The following is a 16,973-nucleotide window of genomic DNA, read 5'->3' as shown; positions in this document are numbered from 1 at the left end:
AAGACACACCCTGAAACCTGGGTCCGGGGAGAGGAGGGGAGGAGGCCCTTCTGATGCAGGCTGGCCATGATCAGAAAGAAAGTTAACAGCTCAATGGGGGCAAAAGGGGACATATGTCATACTTTCAACCATAAAGATTAAAAATAAATAAATAAATGAATAAATAAATAAAAGTTTTCCTCAGTGGAGCACTTCTAATAAATAAATTTTAAAAAGTCATCAGCTACAAGACAAAAGCAATTAATTAAATGAGGGGGCACATTTTAAAAAAGAAATTTATAAAATTGTTAATTTATTTGATTTCTCAATCATTGAAGAAATGATCATATTTCCTGCTTCTAAACAATTGCCTTTTTGCACTAATTCCCCCAGTTCCAGAGGAATGGGTCATGAAAGGAGAGTCATTAATGTGGAGGAGGAAGTGGAAACAGCTGTTGAAGGAAGAGAGAAAACAAAGGGTCTGTGGCAATTTGGGAGAAGAGCCTTCGGAACAGAAAGACCTCAGAGCCTGGCATCATCAGCCCCATAACCACTCTCCTCGAATTGTTAGAATCCTCTAGAACCGTGGTCGGCAAACTGTGGCTCGCGAGCCACATGTGACTCTTTGGCCCCTTGAGTGTGGCTCTTCCACAAAATACCACAGCCTGGGCGAGTCTATTTTGAAGAAGTGGCATTAGAAGAAGTTTAAGTTTAAAAAATTTGGCTCTCAAAAGAAATTTCAATTGTTGTACTGTTGATATTTGGCTCTGTTGACTAATGAGTTTGCCGACCACTGCTCTAGAATATAAGTTCCATGAATGCAGGGGTTTTATTTGTTTACTGCTGTGGTCCTAGCATATAGAATACTGTATAAAGTAAATAAGGTGCTCCAATATTTGTTGAATGAACGAATGAATGAATGAATGAAATATTAGTATTCATATCACTGGTCACAGTCTTTCAGCAGGTGATAGATCCTCCACAGTGGTTCATTCAGAAACCACTCCCAACTGGGACAGAGGTCACCATGGAAAACTTCATGAAGGACAAGAAGAGGGACTTTCTCCTGAACCATTCAGACAAGCTCCAGAGAAACATCACTCCCAAGGGTAGTATTACTATCAAGCACCCAATGCCACCCAGATAGTGAGCAACACAGCCCTTCCATTGTGGGTTTCTACCTCTCATTTAAGGGGACTCTATACCAATAGGCAGTTGTACTTTATTCTAATAAACCACTAGTTGGTGAGCACCGATTTTGTGTCAGGCACTGTACATATATTTTCTCATTTGGTCCTTCCAATAAACTTGCTAGGTAGGCATTATTACCCTTGTTCACTGATGAGACAATGAGAGGTTGACAAATTTGCTCAAGGTCACACAGCAGAGTTTGGTTCAGCCCTAGGCTTGCCTGACCCCAGAGACAGTGTTCTTCCCACCAACTACACTTTCTGCCTTAACATCTCTGTGACCTTGGGCAGTTCACTTCTTTCCAGGTCTCACTTGCCATATTCTCAAACCCAGAGGGCCCAGCAATGTTATGTAGAAGAGTTTTCTACATTTGGGTTCATTCCAGAGTGGGCCACAACATAACTTTGCTTTTGGAAGTTGAAGTAACAACCCTCTTTCCTGAAGGGAGCTCAAAATGTTTCCTACCCCCGAGACTAGAGTCACGTCTTGACAGCTATTGTCCTGGTGTGCTAGAGTTCTCGGAGAGAATCTGCTGGTCTTGATTCACTGACTAGGGCAGCAAGTGCCCCCGGTTAGTGCCCAGATCAGAAACATAGGCTTCCCAGCTCCTAGATGGAATTGGTTGTCTGTCACCTTTCCTCATACCCATTAGGGAGTTGGTACCTGCCATAGTGTGTTATAACCCTTTTCTCTATTCTAGAAAAAAAAAATGTTTCCTAGCCACTCAGTTTGGGGTGCCGTGAGCCACCCTGCTGGTTCTGGACCTGCTTTCTTCTCTAGAGTCAAGAGAAGCCCAGCCAGGCTCCCAGCACCAGCCTTGCTCCTCCGGTTACAGGACCGTGTATGATGGTGCTGTCTTCTGCTCCATTTGTTCTGGGCAAAACTGAGTCAGCAGGCCCTGCCTGGGATCTGGACACAGGGCAGCATGCCCGTGTAGGCATCCCTGTGTCCTGTGAGCAGTTGTCTTCAGGCACCTGCACACGTGTCCTTCTGAAACTGAGTTTCTGGGAGAAGAAGCCAGAGGAGGGGTGGCTTCTGAAGGGGAAGAACCCTGGGGAGCCAGCTGTGTTCCTTGTGGGGCCTTGAGTTGTAATTCACTTGTTGCCCAACTGAGCAGAGAGAGGAAGCTCAGATTCTCAACACTAGAAAGAACCTCAATGATAATTAAATACACGGATTTCAAGCTTTTATTAACTGCAGAATCCAGTGTGTAAAACAATTAAAAGCCTCTCCTTCTGGTTAGATCTTGAGGAGTGAGGCCATCAGCTCTCTTCTCCCATCCCCCCAAACCGCCTGCTTATAGGTGGACTCCAGCAGTCTCCACAGAGACTGTTGGAAATTGTTTTATCTGACAAAATCTCCAAATTTTGCACCTCGAGTTCTATAAGGGGAGCTATTTACCAAGTTTGACCATCTGGCTGGTGGCAACCCTGGAGCTCGCATTCAGGACTGAACCCCTCGCTGCTTTGATAAATCAGTGAGCGTGTTAGGAAAGGGGACAAATGTTGTGCTGGTAGGACACTGCAAACCACATTCAGGTACCTGAGGGGCAGGCATTTCACCTGGGCAACCCTGCAGACAGGCCACACTGAGAGTGAGGCTGGTGGTAATGTTCCTGCCTTGTTTTACTCTGGGCTTTTGAACCTCCAAATCCATTCTCTCACCATGATTGCCTATGGCCCCAGTGCCTTACTCTTTAGGTTTATTACACCTATTATGAAACCTCATCCAGACATCCAGGCCCTTAGTTTCTCCATATTTCCCAAATCTATAGCTCCTCTTAGTTCATTTCTTCCCAAAGCCACCCTAGCCCCTGGGAGCCATTACTCTATGCAATCTCTAACCAATCCCAGACTCTTTCACTCTCGGGGAGTGCTGGTCTCCATGCAGTGGCTCGGTGTTCCGCATCTTCAGCCTGACCTCTCTCCTGGTCCTTGTCGTAACCAGGTGCTGAGCACTGGTTACTCCTGGCCAGTAGGTGAAAGCAACCAGCCCAAGTTCTCTGCAGCTGGATAAGGAGGACAGTAGTCAGGCGCGGCATGTGCTTCTCAAGCTTGGTTTCACACAGCACCTGGCGAACTCTTAAACCATTAAGAAGCTTGAGCTCCACCATAGACCAATGAAATCAAAGTCCATGGGGGTGGGGGCCCAGCACTAGTATTTTTTTTAAAACTTTTAAATTTAATTCTAATATGCATCAGAAAATTACATAAAAATCTTGGCAAATTTTCACGAAGTGAATACCCACATGTTACTACCACCTACACTGAGAGAAAAAGGCACTACCAGCACCCAATGCCCCCACCCCACATGTCCCTTCAGTCCCTCCTCCCAAGGATAGTAACATTCTCCCGACTTCTAACCTCATATATTTGTTCCTCCTGTAACAGAATATCAGAGTGTGCATGCTTTGTGTCTGACTTCTTTGATTCAGTATCTTATTTGTAAGATGCACCTACGTTGTTTTGAGTAGCTGTTATTCCTACCTTTTGATTGTTTTATAGTAGACCATTGCTAACTACACACACATATAACTATTCTACTCCTTTTAAAATATATATATATTTTTATTGATTTTGGAAAGGAAGGGAGAGGAAGAGAGAGATAGAAATATCAATGATGAGAGAGAATCATTGATCGGCTGTCTCCTGCATGCCCCCTACTTGGGGTCGAGCCTGCAACCCAGGCATGTGCCCTTGACCGGAATCGAACCAGGATCCTTCAGTTTGCAGGCTAACACTCTATCCACTGAGATAAACCAGCTAGGACTATAACTATTCTACTCTTGATAAACATGGATTGTTAGCAGTTTTTAGCTCTTACAAATAATGCTGCTATGAGCATTCTTGTAAATGATTTTGGGCACACACATGCATGGGTTTCTGTTTAATATATATCTAGGAGTGGAATTGCTAAAATATGCCTATTCAGCTTCAGTGGATAATGGCAGTTTTTTAAAGGTGTGCCACATTGGTGCTTTACAAAAGCTCCTCAGGTGATTCTATGGGCAGCTAGAGTTGAGAACCCTGCTGAGGCTTACTAAGGGGCAGCTAAACCAATCATCACTCTGAAACACTCTTTCATCAAAAGACTGGTGAGGGGAAGAAGGGAGGGCACACTTGGCCTTGTTGCAGGGGAGACACTTGTTCTTCTCTGCCCTTGGGAATGAAGGGACTACACCCAACTCTGAGGCCAAGTAAGAGGGGGTCTCCACAACAATCTCTCTCAGAGTCTGGGGTATCTTCAGGTAAAGGGGACTGAACCTCCGTCACCTGCCACCTGCTTGCTGAGGGTTTAAGCTGCCACCCTGACACCACCATCCAAATGGATTGAAGAAGGGCAAGAGAATTCCTGGCACAGCTTACCACACATCCTCTGAAGGAAAGGGTTACTGTGAGCATAGAGACAGTGCCCACTTCTTTCCTGGCCTTGACAGCCTGGCTGGTGCCAACAGGAATTAGGAAGGAGTGGAGTCTGTGCTGACAAAGGGAGAAACAGGCACCTCCTCCCAGTTTCCTGCAGCCTCCTGAGTGCATCTCTGGAAATTCCCACTGCTCCCAGGAGCAAGCCCAGGGCACAGAAAGGAGCGGTAGTCACAGGACTGCCCGGTGGCTGCCAAGTGAGGGAGGCTGGGGGTATAAATGCCAGCAGGGCCCTGGTCTGAGGGGTGCTCTATTACAAGAGGGACCAACATGAAGCTGAAAATAACATATTCACTCTTCCTGGAGAGATAGAGGCCACCACAATTCAAGGAATCAGAGTGAGGCCAGCTACACCTCCCTACCACACATGAGGCCAGAAACACAAAGTGACTTCACTTCCCTGGCCCTCCTTCCCACTCCAATTCATAAAAGAAGAAGTCCAGAAGAGGAAGAGGAAGATGGAAAAATGGCCTTGTACCTTTCCCACACAAATTCATAAGATATAAGGATGGCAGCACAGGGCGGGGCGGGAGGGGGGGCGGGGGGAGGCAAAGTTCTGAACAAGGTTTGAGATCAATGAGTTAAAGGAAGTTTGACTGATTTTATACATAAAATTCACCATGTCAAGCATTTTAAAATGTACAATTCGGTGGCTTTTAGTACATTCACTTGGCTGAGATTTAATTAACTGAAAATGATGAAGTCTGTTCATGATGTCATTAAGGGCTAGGAGGAAAAGCAGGAACTGAAGAACAGTTTTATGACAATTCTATGAACCTTATTAGCTCTAAGCATCTCCATTCGGATCTCCCACATGTACTTCAAATTCATCATACCCCACAGACTCTCTGCCCCAAGAGCCCTACACACATGACACCACCTGGCACTCGGTATTAGCATAAGCATCCCTTCCATGGCAGGTCCTTGCCTGGCCACCACCACCTGCCTGCCCAGGCACATATCACCATAGTTTAATGTTTTTATTCTACTGGTTTTATAATTTTCATACTGCTTGTCACTCTCTGAAACAATCTTGCTGATTGACTTATTTGCTGGTTGATTCTCAATATTCACCCTTCAACCATAGACTATAAACTCTGTGAGAGCAGAGACCTCCCCTGCCTTGTTCTCCACTGTGACCCCTGAATCTAGAGCTGCCCTGCCGGGTACAATACCTACAAGCCACATGTGTGTGTTGAGCTTTTGAAATGTAGCTAGTCCAAGTTGAGATGTGCTGTAAGTGTAAAATATTCACTGATTTTGAAGACTTAGAATAAAATAATGTAAATATCCCAATAATTTTATATTAATTACATTACTGATGAAATAATAATTTGGAACTATTGGATTAAATAAAATATATTATTATAAATTTAATTCTACTTGTTACTTTTTCCTGCTTAAAATATGGCTACTAGAAAAATTAAAATTATATACATGGCTTACATCGCATTTCTTTTTTTTATTATTAAATTTCAGAGAGGAAGGGAGAAGGGAGAGAAAGATATAAACATCAATGATGAGAGAGAATCGTTGATCAGCTGCCTCCTGCATGCCCCACACTGGGGACTGAGCCCGTAAGCTGGGCATGTGCCCTAACCAGAAATCAAATTGTGATTTCCTGGTTCATTTGTCGACACTCAACCACTGAGCCCTGCCAGCCAGGCTCATAGTGCATTTCTATTGGATATCATTGCTCTAGACCAGTGGTCGGCAAACTCATTAGTCAACGGAGTCAAATATCAACAGTACGACGATTGAAATTTCTTTTGAGAGCCAAATTTTTTAAACTTAAACTTCTTCTAACACCACTTCTTCAAAATAGACTCGTCCAGGCCGTGGTATTTTGTGGAAGAGCCACACTCAAGGGGCCAAAGAGCAGCATGTGGCTCGCGAGCCGCAGTTTGCCGACCATGGCTGTAGACCATTCCAGCTCAATGAACAGGTGTTGCATGAAAGAAGGTAGCCACAGTGATCTTTCTAAAAGCACATCTCATCATGTCACTTACCTACTAAAAACTCTTTTATAGGTTCCCCATTTTTGTCCAGACACAATTTCTACTTTATAACCTAATATATGAGGCTGTCATGATAGGATCCTGCATCTCCCACTGCTCTTCTCCAACCAGGATGTCTTTTTGCACATGGGTCTTTCTGTTGGGCTGCCTCTCCTCCTTGGTGAGTTTCCAGGCATTTTTCAAGATGCAATTCAATGCCATCTTTTCAGAATCCTTCCCTACTCTATTTGCAGAATCACCTTATCCCCTGGCAGAGCAACCAGTCCACTGTGAGGCTCACTATTTCTACTGAGCAGTGGCAGCAGCGGCAGGCACAGCAGGGCCAGGATGAGTGGGAGAGGCATGGTGCCCACCTCGGGCTTGGGCTCCTCCCCAGCTGCCTGCCGCTTTGTGCACTAATTCATCCCATAGGGGCAGTCTGACATCCCCCAAGGGGTCCTGGATTGCAAGAGGGTGCAGGCCAGGCTGAGGGACCCCACTGGTGCATGAATCCATGCACTGGGCCTCTAGTCTATATATATATATAAAAGCCTAATATGCAAAGTGACCCCTCGGGAGTTCCATTGCTCGCTATGACATGTGCTAACCACCAGGAAGCAGTGCGGAATGAAGGAAGGCCCTGGCCAGCAGCCGGCAATGCTAGGGACCCTATCCATGCGCAGATTTTGTGCACTGGGCCTCTAGTATATAATAAACTGTTAGGTGAAAAAAAAGTGTCAGTATGCAAAACTTTGTATAAAATGTTCTTTCAATTATGTTCAAGAATGTCTATGCAAAGAAAAAAGACTAGAAAGGTATATATCAAAATTTTCACAGTAAATACAACCGCATACCAGAATTAAAAAAAATGTTTTAAACTTTTCTTCTTTGTGATTTTTGTATTCCACAAGTTTCATAGTGAGCATGTACTATTTTTATAATCAGAAAATAAAACTTTGGAGGGAGGGAGGCAAGATGGCGACCGGAAGGAAGGTAGAGAGAGAGAGTGTGTGAGAGAGTGAGAGAGCGATAGAGGTGTGTGTGGATGTGTGTGTGTGTGTGTGTGTGTGTGTGTGTGTGTGTGTGTGAGTGAAATAGGGACAGTTAGACCCTGCAGTTCTTCCAGGGGGTTGCCAATCCAGGCAGTCTTAGACGGCAAAACCCTGCGGCCGCCGCAAACACTCCGGGGAGGACTCTGGTAGCACAGAGACCATGCCATCTTGAAGAACAGAACTGGTTGAGACTAGGATCCTAGCCTCGCCACCACCCAGTCTGGTCTCAGAAGCAAACCAGGACCCTACAGCCGCTCTGGTAGAAGACCTGCCACCACTGCTGCAGACCCAGGGACACCAAGACTCCAGGCACCTGGCTGCAGATTTCTGTGAGTCACAAAGCCAATCCCCCTCCCCTGCCACCCCCATGGCAGCAACATAGAAACTATCAGACCCCAGCCGCACAACAAGGCTTTCTGCACACACAAAGCAGTGGCGACTCTGCCTGACTTTGAGCCTTGATGTCGGACATGGGAAATTTGTTTCCCATGACTAGTCTCTGTGCCCAGGCAGGGAGACTGAGTGGAATTCGAGCCTAGCCGCTCATCCCTAGGGAGACAGTTCCTGCGACCAGATCCCGCACCCACACAGAGTAGGGAGAGAGTGTTAAACTTGAGCCCGGACTTGTGAACTCGGAGAATTTGTTTCCCACAACTCATTTCCGTGCCCAGGCAGGGAGACTGAGCAGAATTCGAGCCTAGCTTCTCATCCTTAGGGAGGTGGTTTTCTGCAACCAGATCCCGTGCCCAAGCAGGGCAGGAAGACAGCACTGAACTTGAGCCCGGGCTTGCGAACTCAGGGAATTTGCTTCCTGTGACTCATCTCCATGCCCAGGCAGGGAGGCAGTTCTGAATTTGAGCATAGGTGCATGATTTTGGGGAGATTGTTTTCTGTGACCAGATCCTATGCCCACGCAGGGAGACAGCGCTGAATTTCAGCCCGGGGGTGCAAACCCAGGGAGTTTGTTTCCCATGACCAGACCCTGCACCTTAGCAGAGAGGCTGCGGTGAATTTGAACCTGGATGTGCGGTCTCGGGGAGTTTGTTCCCCACAACCAGACCCTGTGCCCACACAGGAAGGCAGTGCTGACTTTGAGCCTGGGTACATGCATGCAGGGAGTTTGTTTTCCACAGTGCACACCTGCATGACCAGACCCCACACCCACACTAAGTGGCAGTGCCACCTGACTTTGATTCAGGGAAAGCACACACAGAAGGCTGTTTACTGCAGGGCAGAAGTGGACCTCCTGCCAACACAGTGCTTCTGAGCAACCCGGTCTCCCGGACAGATTCGGGACCCTGAATCTCCACACAAGAGGCAGCATTGACCACCAGTGACTAGACTCCATTCCTCATTACGTGCATCTGAGATCCCTGATTCCCAGTATATTCACACTAAGAGCCAGTGACTCCAATTCTTGGTGCATGTGCACACAGGGACCTGATTCTCAGTGCGAGGTAGCACCAAGAAACAGAGACTCTGATACTCGATTCTCGGCATGGACACAGGGAGCCTCTGACTCCTGACATGCAATAGGGGACTTTGATTTTTGGCACACGCCAGTGGGTTCTCTGTTTCAACGTGGAGCAGGCAGGGTCCCTGATTCTAGGTGCACACACGAGGCCACACTAAGCACCTGTGACTCTGACCAAGGGCGAGCGTGGCTCCCACCAACCCACAGCAACCGCATGTCTTGGTATCAGAGCTCTTCAGTGACACTTGGGGGGTGCAAAACTCCCACTGAACACAGTCCAGGCCCCCACAACTCGACATCTGAACCTTCTGGTGATAGTCAGAATGGGGAGACAATGAAGCAATCCCCAGAGGAAAGAAAAGGAGGAATCACCAAGTAAGGAAATAAGTGAAACAGAAGCATGCAACATGACAGAAAAAGAATTCAGAGTAATGGTCATACAGTTCATACACCAGATTGACGAGAAAATCAACAACCTATGCAAAAATCAGGAAGAAATGAAAAATGATATAGCTACAATCAAAAACACCATGGAAGGCTTCAACAGTAGACTAGAAGAAGCAGAGGACCAAATCAGCGAGTTAGAAGATCAGGTACAGAAACAAGCCCAATCTGAACAGCAATTAGAGAAAAAAAATTAAAAAGCAGGAGGAGAGCCTAAGGGAGCTTTGGGACAATGCAAAACGAAATAACATTCGTATAATAGGGTTGCCAGAAGGACAAGAAGAGCAGCAAGGATTAGAAAATTTATTTGAAGAAATAATGACAGAAAACTTCCCTGATATGGGGAAGAAAAAAAGTTACTCAAGTACAAAGAGTCCCAAGCAAGATGAATCCCAAAAGACCCACACCAAGACACACCATAATTACAATGGCAAATGTTATCGTCAAAGAGACAATCTTAAAGGCTGCAAGAGAGAGACAGAGAGTTACCTACAAAGGATCCCCCATCAGATTATCAACTGATTTTTCAACAGAAACACATCAAGCTAGAAGGGAATGGAAGGAGATAAACAAAGTGTTGCAAAGCAAGGGACTCAATCCAAGAATACTCTATCCAGCAAGACTATCAATCAAAATTAAAGGGGAAATCAGGAGCTTCACAGACAAAAAAAGGCTAAGGGAGTTTATCACTACCAAACCAGCAATGCAAGAAATGCTAAAGGGAATGCTGTAAAAAGAAGAAACAAAAAGGTAAGAAGGAACACAGCCTCAAAAAATAAAAATGGTGACAAACAAGTATCTTTCAATAATAACTTTAAATGTAAATGGACTAAATGCTCTAATCAAAAGACATTGAGTGGCTGAATGGATAAAAAAACATGACCCATATATATGCTGTCTACAAGAGACCCACCTCAGAACAAGGGACTCACACAGATTGAAAGTGAAGGGATGGAAAAATATCTTTCAGGCAAATGGAAATGGAAAAAAAGCTGGGGTAGGAATACTTATATCTGACAAAATAGACCTCAAAGTGAAGACCATAACAAGAGATAATGAAGGCAACTTCCTAATACTAAAGGGATCAATACAACAAGAGGTTATAACCCTGGTAAACATATATGCACCCAATGCAGGAGCAGCCAAATACATAAAAAATCTCCTGGAAGATATCAAGAGAGAGATAGACAACAATACAATCATAGTAGGAAACTTTAATACACCACTGACATCACTGGATAAATCCTCTAGACAAAAAATCAGCAAAGAAACAACAATCCTAAATGACTCACCAGATCAGATGGACTTAATTGACATCTTCAGAACATTTCACCCCAAAGCTGAAGAATATACATTCTTCTCAAATGCACATGGGACATTTTCAAAAATAGACCACATACTGGGTCACAAGCAAAGTCTCCCCAAATTCAAGAAGATTGAAATCATACCAAGCATCTTTTCAGACCATAATGCCATAAAATTAGAAATAAACTACAATAAAAACAATCCAGAACACTGAAACACTTGGAAGCTTAATAGCATGTTATTAAATATTGATTGGGTTACCAATGAGATCAAAGAAGAAATTAAAAACCTTCTGGAAACTAATGACAATAAAAACACAACAATCCAAAACCTAAAGTACACAATGAAAGCAGTCCTGAGAGGAAAGTTTATAGCTCTACAGGCCTACCTCAAAAAACAAGAAAAAATGGTAGTAATTCATCTAATGCTACAACTCAAAGAATTAGAAAGACAGCAACAAGAAAAGCCCAGAGTGAGCAGAAGGAAGGAGATAATAACGATTAGAGCAGAAATAAATGACATAGAGACAAAAAAAAAAACAATACAAAAGATCAATGAAACCAAGAGCTGGTTCTTTGAAAGGATAAACAAGATTGATGAACCTCTGTCCAGGCTCATCAAGAAGCAAAGAGAGAGGATTCAAATAAACAAAATCAGAAATGATAGAGGCGAAATAACAACAGACCCCACAGAAATACAAAGGATTGTTTAAAAATATTATGAACAACTCTATTCCAACAAACTAGACAACCTGGAGGAAATGGACATATTATAAAATACAACCTTCCAAAATTCAATCAGGAAGATTCTAAACATCTCAATAGGCCAATAACTATGGAAGAAATTGAAGCAGTCATCAAAAAGCTTCCAGCAAACAAAAGCCCAGGCCCAGATGACTTCACAGGAGAGTTATACCAAACATTCAAGGAAGAACTAAAACCTATCCTCCTCAGACTATTCCAAAAAATTCAAGAGGAAGGAACACTTCCAAACTCATTCTATGAAGCCAGCATCACCCTAATACCAAAACCAGATAAAGACAACACAATGAAAGAGAATTACAGGCCAATATCCCTCATGAACATAGATGCCAAAATCCTCAACAAAATTCTAGCAAATCGGATCCAGCAGTACATCAGAAAGATCATACACCATGACCAAGCAGGATTTATACCAGGGATGCAAGGATGGTACAATATCTGCAAATCAATAAACGTGATACATCACATAAACAAATTGAGGGAGAAAAATCACATAGTCATATCAATTAACGCAGAAAAAGCATTTGACAAAATCCAACACCCTTTCTTGATAAAAACTCGCAGCAAGGTGGGAATAGAAGGATCATACCTCAACATCATAAAAGCCATATATGATAAACCCACGCCAGCATCACACTCAATGGACAAAAACTAAAACCATTTCCCCTAAGAACAGGGACAAGACAGGGATGCCCTCTCTCACCACTCCTGTTCGACATAGTACTGGAAGTACTAGCCATTGCTATCAGACAAGAAGAAGAAATAAAAGGCATCCAAATTGGAAAAGAAGAAGTAAAACTGTCCTTATTCGCAGACGACATGATACTGTACATAGAAAACCCTAAAGACTCCATCAAAAAATTATTAGACTTAATAAATGAATTCGGCAAGATAGCAGGATACAAAATTAATGCCAAGAAATCTATGGCATTTCTATACACCAATAGTGAACTTACAGAAAGAGAGACTAAAAAAGCAATCCCACTTACAATTGTACCAAAAAAATTAAGATACCTAGGAATAATCTTAACTAAAGAGGTAAAAGACCTATATGCAAAAAACTACAGGACACTTAAAAAAGAGATAGAGGAAGATATAAACAGATGGAAGAACATACCGTGTTCATGGATTGGTAGAATCAACATCATCAAAATGTCCATACTACCCAAAGCAATCTATAGATTCAATGCAATCCCCATTAAAATATCAACAGCATATTTCAAGACCTAGAACAAACTCTCCAAAAATTCATCTGGGATAAAAAAAAAAAGACCCCAAATAGCTGCAGCAATCCCGAGAAAGAAGAACAAAGTAGGTGGGATCTCAATACCAGATATCAGGCTATATTACAAAGCCACTGTTCTCAAAACAGCCTGGTACTGGCATAAGAACAGACTTATAGATCAATGGAATAGAATAGAGAACCCAGAAATCGACCCAGACCACTATGCCCAATTAATATTCGACAAAGGAGGCATGAACATACAATGGAATCAAGGCAGTCTCTTCAATAAATGGTGTTGGGAAAATTGGACAGATACATGCAAAAAAATGAAACTAGACTACCAACTTACACCATACACAAAAATAAACTCAAAATGGATCAAGGACTTAAACATAAGATGGGAAAACATAAAAATACTAGAGGAATCCACAGGCAGCAAAATCTCAGACATATGCCGAAGGAACTTCTTCACTGATACTGTTCCTAGGGCAATGGAAAATAAAGAGAAAATAAACAAATGGGACTACATCAAAATAAAAAGCTTTTGCACAGCAAAAGAAACCATCAACAAAACAACAAGAAAGACCACTACATGGGAGAACATATTTGCCAATGTTATCACTGATAAGGGTTTAATATCCAACATTTACAGGGAACTCATACAACTCAACAAAAGGAAGATAAACAATCCAATCAAGAAATGGGCAATGGGCCAAAACTGGTTTGGCTCAGTGGATAGAGCATCGGCCTGCGGACTGAGGGGTCCCAGGTTCGATTCCGGTCAAGGGCATGTAACTTGGTTGCGGGCACATCCCCAGTGGGAGGTGTGCAGGAGGCAGCTGGTCGATGTTTCTCTCTCATCAATGTTTCCGACTATCTATCACTCTTCCTTCCTCTCTGTAAAAAATCAATAAAATATATTTAAAAAAAAAAGAAAAGAAAGAAATGGGCAATGGACCTAAATAGAAACTTTTCTAAAGAAGACAGAAGGAAGGCCAGGAGACATATGAAAACATGCTCAAAGTCAGTAATTATCTGAGAGATGCAAATCAAAATGACAATGAAGTACCATCTTACACCTGTCAGAATGGCTATCATCAACAAATCAATAAATGACAAATATTGGCGAGGATGCGGAGAAAAAGGAACCCTCGTGCACTGCTGGTGGGAATGCAGATTGGTGCAGCCACTGTGGAGAACAGTATGGAGTTTCCTCAAAAAACTAAAAATGGAACTCCCATTTGACCCAGTAATACCACTTCTAGGAATATATCCCAAGAAGCTAGAAACACGAATCAGAAAGTATATATGCACCCCTATGTTCACAGCAGCACAGTTCACCATAGCTAAGATTTGGAAACAGCCTAAGTGCCCATCAGCAGATGAGTGGATTAGAAAACTGTGGTACATCTACACAATGGAATACTACGCTGCACTAAAAAAGAAGGAATTCCTACCATTTGCAACAACATGGATGGAGCTGGAGAGCATTATGCTAAGTGAAATAAGCCAGTCAGAGAAAGATAAGTATCACATGATCTCACTGATTTGTGGAATATAATGAACAACATAAACTGATGAACAAAAACAGTACCAGAGACAGAAACATCGATCAGACCATCAAACCTCGGAGGGAAGGTAGCGGAGGGTGGGGGTAAGAGGGAGAGATCAACCAAAGGACTTGTATGCATGCATATGGGCCTAACCAATGGACACAGACAACAGGGGGGTGATGGCATGAGTGGGGAGGATGGGGGAGGTAATGGGGGAATAAGGGTACATATGTAACACCTTAATCAATAAAGAAATTTAAAAAAAAAGAAAACTTTCAGTGAATGAAACCCCACTTGGAGGTTGGGGATGCATCAGGCCTCAAGGTCCCCCAAAAGCTTTTTACCCCAGGGTTTCTAAGGATTAATAGAATTATTAGTGAGGTCTTATCAGCTACTGCCTTAGACCAATATTGTGTGGTCTCACGTGAGTTTTTTAACTTTTCTAGACTTTGGGTATTGACTATATAAAATCAGGGGTTGAATAATAAGATTAAATTTGAAAAATTTTAGAATTTATTAGCACTTTCCCTTATTCTAGTCTATACTCACAATAGCCCAATGGTAGAAGCAAACCAATCTTATCATCACACGTGACCCGGAAGAAAGCAGAGGCTCTGCGAGGTCACTGGTCCAGGGTCACACAGTGGTCAGTAGTGGTCAGGATTTGAACCCATGTGTTCAGGCTTTACACCTGGGGCCCTAGTCCCTTTTCTCTCTAAACTATAAACTCTCATCCTGTGATCAAATTTCAGCCAAAATTTCTGCCTTCTGAAGCCATATAGGCTAAAACTAATCTATCTCTTTAAGATCTTAAAAATCTTAAAGGCAGCTCTACTGCCTTCTCTGAGTCATACACATCTTTAGTTCCGCCTGCCCTTCCCCAAATGGCATTGTTCGGGGCCACGTACCATTTTAGAATTGTAGCATTTCAGAACTGGCAAAGATCTTAAAGGTCATCTGGCCTAAGCAGCTCCTGCCAGCCTTTTACAGACACCTTTTCATCTGAAACCGATGTCCCTCAACAATGCTCCTGAGGGGGTGCCTGGTGCCTGAGGGGGTGATAAAGGTGCCCTTTCCCCTACTGAGCCACCAGACATAGGCCCGGTTACCTGAATCCAAAGAAGGAATGTGGAGGCTGCAAAGTGCAAGGCAGAGTGACTCAGCCTTTTAACAAGGACATGGCATACAATGGAAAGATCGGAGAGTTCCAAAGGGAAAGAAACTCAGAAAGGCCAAGACAACTCACACACAGAGAAAGCCACTTAGGACAAATCCCCAGAGCCAAGAAGAAACCCGTGGAAAAAAATCTCTCTTCTGAGAGAGCTCTATTGTGTGTGCTCTGGGTCAAAAGAGCCTCCCTGTGCAAAGGGGCTCCCCCACCTGCTGGGACTCTCCAGAATGCGTTCTTTTTCTTCTGTCTGGGTTCAGCAAACTTCCTGCTTCCTCCATCCTAGGGCAGCGAGCCCCTTCTGCACCGGGCAGAGGGCGACGGGGCTTGGCAGCCGTGGTGGCAGCTCCCCGGGCACTGGCACAAAGTTACTTAGTAAATACCGCACGCAGCTTTGATAATTTCTCGCTTCACTAGTCTCTTGGGATTCTTTCTATCTGCATTGAGAAAAAGGAGTTGCATTTTCTTTGATTCGCAAGTTTAGATACTTTCATTTTGTGGAGGAATTATAGAAATGGATGTCTATTGCTAAGACCAGCCCATTGAGTAATATATTTTAAACAAGCGGAAAGCAAAAGTTAAAAAAAGAAAAGTTCCCCCTTCTTCACCCCAAACCTTCACGAAAGCTTTGCTAATATAGACACTTTAAAAGCAAAACTTCCTGCAGGTTGACTGGAAACACTTTACGTTGGAATCTGTTTTACCCAAAACTGTTTATACACATGAAAAATCAGAAAGCATAAAAATCCCACAATTGTTTTCCCCTCCACACAAAATCCTTTTGTGTTAATAAATGTTCCTTCATTGTGTTCAGTTTTAGGGCTCTCACAAATGGATCTTCTGAGGTCATATTCCTTTGTTTGTAGGATTCCATGAGATCATTTCATATAAGGAAAGACATTCTCATTAGATATGTGTGTTAAAGAACTGTAGAACTCAGACCTCAGTGTTATTTCACTCACCCCACCTGATGTCAGTGTCCCTCCAAGGCGTCTTCAATCCACTCCATACCAGGCTGCTGCATGCTGAGAATTTGGATGAAATTCTCATTAATTACACAACAGCCATATGAGAGACATGTAATCTCCATTTTCAAGTGATGAAACCAAGTTCAAAGAGGTCAAGACATTTGTCCAAGGCCACAGAGCTAGTTAATAGGAGAGCAGGACAGATGCTCCTGAGTCTTTCTCCTTCAGATGGTCATTAGCCACTGCTCCACCACAGAAACTCATCTCCCTAGACAACTCGTGCCAGTTTGAGGCTGTTTCTGCTGTTTTAGGGAGTTCTTCCATGTACTGAGCTGAAGCCTGCCTCCTTGTGACATCCAACCAACCCTAGTGTGATCTCATACCTCTAGCAAGAACCATATCCAGAGGGCATTCTAGGAAGTGTTAACTGGTGA

The sequence above is a fragment of the Plecotus auritus genome (assembly GCF_963455305.1).
Source record: "Plecotus auritus genome assembly, chromosome: 2".
NCBI classification, from domain to species: Eukaryota; Metazoa; Chordata; class Mammalia; order Chiroptera; family Vespertilionidae; genus Plecotus; species Plecotus auritus.
Note: the sequence above shows the minus strand (reverse complement) of the source record.